Source organism: Mauremys mutica, chromosome 12 (genome assembly GCF_020497125.1).
Source record: "Mauremys mutica isolate MM-2020 ecotype Southern chromosome 12, ASM2049712v1, whole genome shotgun sequence".
Classification (NCBI taxonomy): domain Eukaryota; kingdom Metazoa; phylum Chordata; order Testudines; family Geoemydidae; genus Mauremys; species Mauremys mutica.
The window spans coordinates 31,593,312-31,601,366 of record NC_059083.1 but is presented as its reverse complement, the minus strand read 5'-3'; positions in this window follow the sequence as shown (position 1 = coordinate 31,601,366).

Below are 8,055 nucleotides of genomic sequence, written 5' to 3'. Positions count from 1 at the left end.
AGGAGCATCATATGTGAAAGAGCAGGAAGGTATTTAAGAAGCCAACTCAAAGAGTTCCTCCTACACAAGCATTCAGGTCTTCAGCAGTCCAGGCAAACAATGCGCATTACAATAAAACTTAAACTTGTTCTTCATAATAAGTTTAAAAACAATCCTAGCTGCCTATTTAATTTTAAAAACAGCCAAAAATATCCACCTCGCTTTCTATTTCTTATAAGGAATCTTGAAGTTTAAATCCCCGCAGTGTGATAGAGATGCTTGCTTTGATCTCCTTAGCTCTTGGAAGTCCAGGAGATCTGGGCTGCTGACCCGTGCTGCCTAGAGTCCCTAGGGACAGCTCTGTCTGCCATTAGGGAATTATTCCTCGAGAACCCCCTGTTCCATTTCGCAAACCCCCAGGGGTTCATGAAGCCCAGTTTGGGAACCACTGATCTAGGGGTTCCTTTTCAACAATACAACAGAACCGGCTCCAGCCCCACCCAGTAACCTGAGAAAATTACACATCACCCCTGGGTGCCTCTAGAGGCAATACTTCCCCTCTCACAAGCACGGAGTGTGAGTGTAGAACAGAACCTTTGAATGAAAGGAGGGAAATCGCACAGCATGCATTTGGAAAAATGCTGCAAGCTGGATTAATAAACATAATTCCATGAGCAAAACAATCACCCTGGAATACATTGGGCAGTGACCTTTTGTCTCAGGTTCTTAATTCAAGCAACCAAAATGTCCTTTAACGTGCCCACCCCTTCTCCCTCTGCAGCACTCACAGTGAAGACCCAGAATGTAGAGGTGCATCTGCAGAGTTCACCTCTCACCCTGGTGGCGGTGGTGGTGGTGGTGGTGGTCAGTGAATCTTGATTGCTCCACTGTCCAGACATTTGCTCTGGCACCGGCTGCCTTGCCTGCCACTCACAGCTCTACTTACCACCGCACCAGCTGCTCAGCCAGTTATTGGCTCGCTGCCCTATACTCTCTGTGACATCTTCACATCATACCACTTAGCACAGCTTTCAGTGATTTCAGTGCTAGTGAGGGAGCCTCACTGATAGCACAGACAGGGCAGTCTATGGTATCAGAAAAACTCTCCCAACGAAGACCTTAGACCTGACAATCAGTGATTGCAGATCTGTTGGTATGTAACAAAACATCCCATTGAATCTTACCAGCTCTATTATTATACAGTGGACACAGAAAGGATTGGAGAGCAGCCAGGGCTTATACCATCTAGCACAGATATCTCACCACCTTCTCACACCTCCACTAGTCTTTGGCACCAACATCTCCTGCCCAGCAAGGGCTGTTTAGTTGAGGGTAAGCCCCTCAATCAGGGTATGTAAAGCACAGTTCTGCTGCCCTTGATTCACACAACAAGGATAGCAACACTTTAGTACAGGAGTCGGCAACCTTTCAGAAGTGCTGTGCCAAGTCTTCATTTATTCACTCTAAGGTAAGGTTTTGCGTGCCAGTAATACATTTTAACATTTTATAAATTTATAATATATAACTAAACTATTGTTGTATGTAAAGTAAATAAGGTTTTTAAAATGTTTAAGAAGCTTCATTTAAAATTAAATTAAAATACAGAGCCTCCCGGACCGATGGCCAGGACCCAGGCAGCGTGAGTGCCATAACATAAGAACATAAGAAAGGCCGTACCGGGTCAGACCAAAGGTCCATCTAGCCCAGTATCTCTCTACCGACAGTGGCCAATGCCAGGTGCCCCAGAGGGAGTGAACCTAACAGGCAATGATCAAGTGATCTCTCTCCTGCCATCCATCTCCATCCTCTGACGAACAGAGGCTAGGGACACCATTCTTACCCATTCTGGCTAATAGCCATTTATGGACTTAGCCACCATGAATTTATCCAGTCCCCTTTTAAACATTGTTATAGTCCTAGCCTTCACAACCTCCTCCGGTAAGGAGTTCCACAAGTTGACTGTGCGCTGCGTGAAGAAGAACTTCCTTTTATTTGTTTTAAACCTGCTGCCTATTAATTTCATTTGGTGACCCCTAGTTCTTGTATTATGGGAATAAGTAAATAACTTTTCCTTATCCACTTTCTCAACATCACTCATGATTTTATATACCTCTATCATATCCCCCCTTAGTCTTCTCTTTTCCAAGCTGAAGAGTCCTTGCCTCTTTAATCTTTCCTCATATGGGACCCTCTCTAAACCCCTAATCATTTTAGTTGCCCTTTTCTGAACCTTTTCTAGTGCTAGAATATCTTTTTTGAGGTGAGGAGACCACATCTGTACACAGTATTCGAGATGTGGGTGTACCATGGATTTATATAAGGGCAATAATATATTCTCAGTCTTATTCTCTATCCCCCACTGAAAATCTGCTCGCGTGCCGCCTTTGGCACATGTACCATAGGTTGCCTACCCCTACTTTGGTATCTGAGTCCCCAATAGCAAACTGACTGGTGATCCAATACCAGCCAAAAGGGATCGTTTGGGCAAAGCAGCCCCATCATGCTGCGCACCGAGTCAGGGTGGGTGTGTCCATGCAAACAAGGGCAGCTCCTGAAGTCCTCTTCCCCAGCTCATCACTCGGTGTCAGGGGAGAGCTCAATCAGACGGTACCTACATTAAGAATGTCCTAGTTGGGTTGAGGGCAGTGGTGAGCTGGAGCAGGTTCCCACAGATTCTCAAGAACCGGTTGCTAAAATTAGACCTCCGTGGAGAACCGGTTGTTAAAGGGCCAAAGGGTGGGCAAAGAACTCTGGTCTGTGGGCCGGACCATCCTGTTGCTCCCAGGATTCCCAGCTGGGGAGGCTGAGGCTCCCCCGGCCCTTCCCCCGCTTCCCCCCAGCTGCAGCGTGGCCAGCTGCCGGCATCAGCTGGGCAGCTCAGCTGAGCTCTGGAGTCGTCCTGGTGCCACATTTTGAATGGCCCCGCACGGGGGGGGGGGGGGGGCTGCTGCAAACTCCAGGGCTGGCCAGAGAAGAGGGGAGGGGGCAAGTGGGGCAATTGGCCCAGGCCCTGCAGGGGCCTCTGGCCCCATGACGATCTCTCCCTGGCCCCTCCCCCACTCCCCCCCCTTAAATCAGAACTTTTTATAGGGAACCGGTTGTTAAGATTTTGGCAGCTCATCACTGGTTGAGGGCACATCTACACAGCACCTGGGAGGTGTGATTCCCAGATGGGTGCATGTAAACATGCTGACACTGCTGGAGCGAGCACACTGCCAATAGCAGTGAGGCTGCAGCAGCAAGAGGACAGATTGGACTAACTGCTGGAGGAGAAGCAGCTCCAGTGTCTCCTGGAAGGGGAATCCCAGTGGTGCAGGGGGGCTGCAGCCTGCGCTCCAGGGCACTCTGAACATCCCGTTAGTTTCAAAGGGACCCAAGTGGGTAAAGTTACTTGTATGCCAAAGTCTTTGCATGATCTGGGTCTAGGTTATGACAAAAGGCAGCAAGTGAATGAGACAAACCAACTGGAGTCTGAGGGGTGGGAGTGGATGATGAGGGAAAAGTAAATCTCACTTACAGATTGTCTGTCCTGGGATGCTTGTGAGGCTTCATGGATGTTGGTTCCATTGCTGGGAGATGCCTGAGTGAGAACCAAAAGAGACGGCTTCAGATTAAATACCCGAGTGTGTCTCTGTCTATTTCTCTGTCATAATGAAAACACAGCTCTAGGAGTTCAGACTGGGGACGCTGTTCTAATATGAAAGCCTTAAATCTCACCTCTCTTCTCCTTTCCTCTTCCAGACACTCTGCTGTCTGAACTGGAGAGAAAAAGGGGAAATCCCTAGGACCATTCAGACAGGGTGAGATTTTAGGAGAAGATTGTCTTTAAATTAGGAGAAAATTTCAGTGCAAACATCTCCCTGGGATCGTAGCTAAAGTTACCAACCAAAGCGACAGTGGCCAGGACACGAAGCCCTAAAACTAGCCCATGTAGCAGTGAGGAGATCCAGGGGCACTGGAGCAGGGTAGACCAGGGGCCATGGTGGTAAGGCCACTGAGCTCTGCCCATTTTTTTACATGGGCACAGTTTGGGGGCAGGAGGCCACTGCAAGCCTTGGGCACGTGCAGAGTGTCACAGGCAGTGGTTGTGCTTCAGGCAGGGCAGCTGATCAGCTCCTCCCCATGAGGAACAGCCCCTGCCCGCCGTGCCAGCTTCTTCCCAGGGCCAGCCCCTCTCAGTGGCCCCACCCCTGCACAGGCTGGGGAAGGGGCTGACTTTAGGGTGCACAGGCTGTGCTGTGCTGGGGCCCTATGTCCCGGCTCCAGGATGGGGCTGGATTTCACCTCCCCAACCCCCCTGCACTGCATGTGCAGAGAACCCAGTTTTGGGGTGCAGTGACTGGCACTCAGGGTGACTGACCAAGTCACTCAGGGATTGATCCAAAAGCCTTTTATGTGATTTGGGAATCTTTCCTCTGCTTTCAAGAGGCACCAGATCAGGGCGTGGGATCTTCTTGTGCCTTGGGGTCTCTGCTTGCGAAAGAAGTTTAACAACACTCAGGTTATCGGCATCTCCGGGGAAGTGGCTGGTGACGGTTTCTCAGTCATTGTTTGACACCAAGTACTAAGATCCATTGTACGTTGAATTATAATTTTGATGGTTCAACCCCCAGTGAGCACCCAATCAGCATCTTCACTGACATGAGCTGTGAATATCTAAGGGACACAGCCCTGAGCACCAGCCCCTTTGCCTTTCTCACCACCGCTGGATTTCAGTGTCTGCTCCCAGGTGGCTACCCCCGCAGACTCTCCCAGGCCCCGTCTGTCTGTCCCCAGATCCCCTCCTGCAGCCAGGCTGGACAAGTGGCCTGAGAGCCTTGGGGACAGGAGAGCTCTGGTTAGCCCATCCCCTGTACAACGCAGGAGCCCCAGCGCCAGCTCCCCTCACACCCGCTGCCCTTGGCCATTGGGCCCCAGCCCTCACCCGGTGGGGAGGAGCTTGGTCTCAGTTCAGCACTGAGTCCCTGGCCTGTCTGCTGGGACTGACAAACAGGGAGAAAATCAGTGCAGGCCTTGCTGGGTGTGGTCGTGTTACAGGGTCACCTGCCCCACTAGGGCCCAGGCTGAGACCCCAGCACATTCCACAGGCCCCTGAGCTCCCATCAGATGGACTTTCAGCCAGGGCTGGTGCAAGTAAGTTTCGCACCCTAGGCGAACTTCCACCTTGCACCCGCCCCCCGCTAACCCCATCCCCCGCTGCAGTTAACCAAGCCCCCTACCCAGGGAGCCAGGCACCCCCACCCCCTGCCCAGGGAGCCCCCCGCAGCAGCTACCCTGCTCTGCAACTAACCCCGCCAGGGGAGCTTCCCCCGGTTCACCTCGGCTCCGCCTCCTCCACTGAGCACGCCGCGTCGCTCTAATTCTCCTCCCCGCCCAGGCTTGCAGCGCCGATTGGAGGAGACTTAGAGCGGGGGTTATGTGCTCAGCGGAGGAGGCAGAGTGGAGGTTATCTGGGGCGGGGAGCAGTTCCCCTGTGCGCCCCCCCCCCACCCCGTTACTGCGGGCAGCCCTCCCCGCGCCCCCCAGCTCACCTCCACTCCACCTCCTCGCCTGAGCGGGCTTTTACGCACCCCCAACCACTAGGCACCCTAGGCAGCCGCCTAGTTGGCCTAAATAGTTGCACCGGCCCTGCTTTCAGCCTCAGTCCATGTGGTGGGGAGGGAGGCACTGGGTTACTGCCCTGGGGGAGCTGCTGGGGGAGGGAGGAGATTTACCTGCTCACAGACTATTTTAATAGTTCTAAAGCTTCAACTTTTTGAATCTCAGTGTCCAGTGTCATTCAATAGTTCTGGTCTGACCGAAATATTCTCTGATCCCCCCCACAATTTCCCAGAGCTGTGAACATTTAAATTGGTAACAATTGGAATGAAATGCTGAAACTGGGATTTTTGTGCAACTGTGAAAGTTTACAATAAATATAAAAATTGCTTTAAATGAGCATTATGTATCAAAATTATATAGTATAAAACAAGAAAGAAACCCACCAATTCTGACTATCGCTCCTTAGGCCTGGTCTACACTAGGACTTTAATTCGAATTTAGCAGCGTTAATTCGAACTAACCGCTCAACCGTCCACACCAGGAAGCCATTTAATTCGAACTAGAGGGCTCTTTAGTTCGAATTTGGTACTCCACCCCGGCAGGTGGAGTAACGCTAAATTCGACATGGCTAGTTCGAATTAGGCTAGGTGTGGATGGAAATCGAACTTAGTAGCTCCGGGAGCTATCCCACACTGCACCACTCTCTTGACGCTCTGGACAGCAGCCCGAGCTTGGATTCTCTGCCCAGCCACACAGGAAATGACCCGCGAAAATTTGAATTCATTTTCCTGTCTGGGCGGTTTGAATCTGACGTTCTGGTTGCACATCGGGGCGAGCTCCGCAGCACCGGCAGCAATGCAGAGCTCTCCAGCAGAGGAGTTCATGTAATCTCTGAATAGAAAGAGGGACCCGGCATAGACTGACCGGGAACTCTTGGATCTGATCGGTGTGTGGGGCGAGGAGTCTGTGCTTTCGGAGCTGCGCTCCAACGAACGGAATGCAAAGACCTACGAGAAGGTCTCCAAAGCCATGATCCAGACAGAGGATACAGCCGTCATGCAACGCAGCGCCGCGTGAAAATCAAGGACCCCAGACAAGCCTACCAAAAAATCAAAGCGGCCAACGGACGCTACGGAGCCTGCCACCACTGCCCCACCAGTGACCATGGACTCTGATGATGGGACAGTGTCGACGGACAGTTCCTCGACGATGTTCACGGACGGGGACGATGAGGAAGGTTTTGTGGAGGACGAGGCAGGCGATAGCGCTTACAACGCTGGTTTCCCCGACAGCCAGGATCTCTTCATCACCGTCACGGAGATCCCCTACCAACCCTCCCCAGCCAGGAACCCGGATCCTGAATCAGGGGTAGGATCAGTCGGTAAGTGCTTTAACCATGTTAACTTTTATTCTTAATATAACAGGAATCTGAAGTGTGTGAAAAGGAGGTCTCTGTATATATGGTGATAGAACAGAAATCCTCCTGGGAGAACGCCACGAAGCTCTCCTGCCGTTAATCGATAAGCATCAGCAGGAGGTTCCTGGGGAGAGCTGCCTTATTGGGTGCTCCGTGATAGCACACTTTTCCGCGCGAGGCTTTCATGCGGTATTCAGGGAGCACTGCCTCCCAGAGCACGGCTGCATAGGTCCATGGTTCGTGCTAGATTTCACGCAGCATGCGCTCTCTATCTCCTTCAGTGCCCGTCCTCACGGTGATCTCGCTCGGAGACTCCTGCATCTAAGTAGGGGAAGAAATGTTACGTTACGCCTGGTCCAAAGTATTTTTAATAAATAAACGGACAGACGGCATAGCACAGACTCAGCACGCAGCTGCGTGACGAGCGTAACGGAAAGCCAAAGAATCAAATGGACGCTCATGGAGGGAGGGGGGAACGAGGACGCAAGGTATCCCACAGTTCCTGCTGTCTCCGAAAAGCATTTGCATTCTTGGCTGATCTCCAAATGCTTCTAGGGTCAAACACAGTGTCCGCGGTGGGTCGGGGCATAGCTCGGCAATTTACGCACCCCCCCGACCCCCAGAAGTTAAAGGGAAAACAATCCTCTGTTGACTCTTTTACATGTCACCGTATCTGTACTGAATGCTGCAGATAGACGCGATGGTGCAGCACTCAACACCAACATCCTTGCTCCCCCCACGCTATGGATGGCTGATGGTACAATAAGATGGAAATCCATCCTCATCATCAGCCTATTGGCACATGGGGCAGTGCAAAAGGACTGGTAACCATAACGACCATACCAACTTGCTTGGGACAGGTCAGTCAAGGCCGCCTGTTGCTAATTTTTCATGGTAGATGGTGCAGTATGGCTGGTAACCGTCCTCATCATTGCAACAGGGGGCTGAGCTCCATCAGCCCCCACCCTTCATTGTAAAGAAAAGATTCAATTGCCCCTGGACTAGCAGAGGGATGAGTGGCTCCCTCCTCCACACCCCTTAATGTCATCTCTGGACTATCATTGCAGCTGGAGGCTTCCTTCCACTCATTTCTCACAAACGACTACCTGTGTCTTATT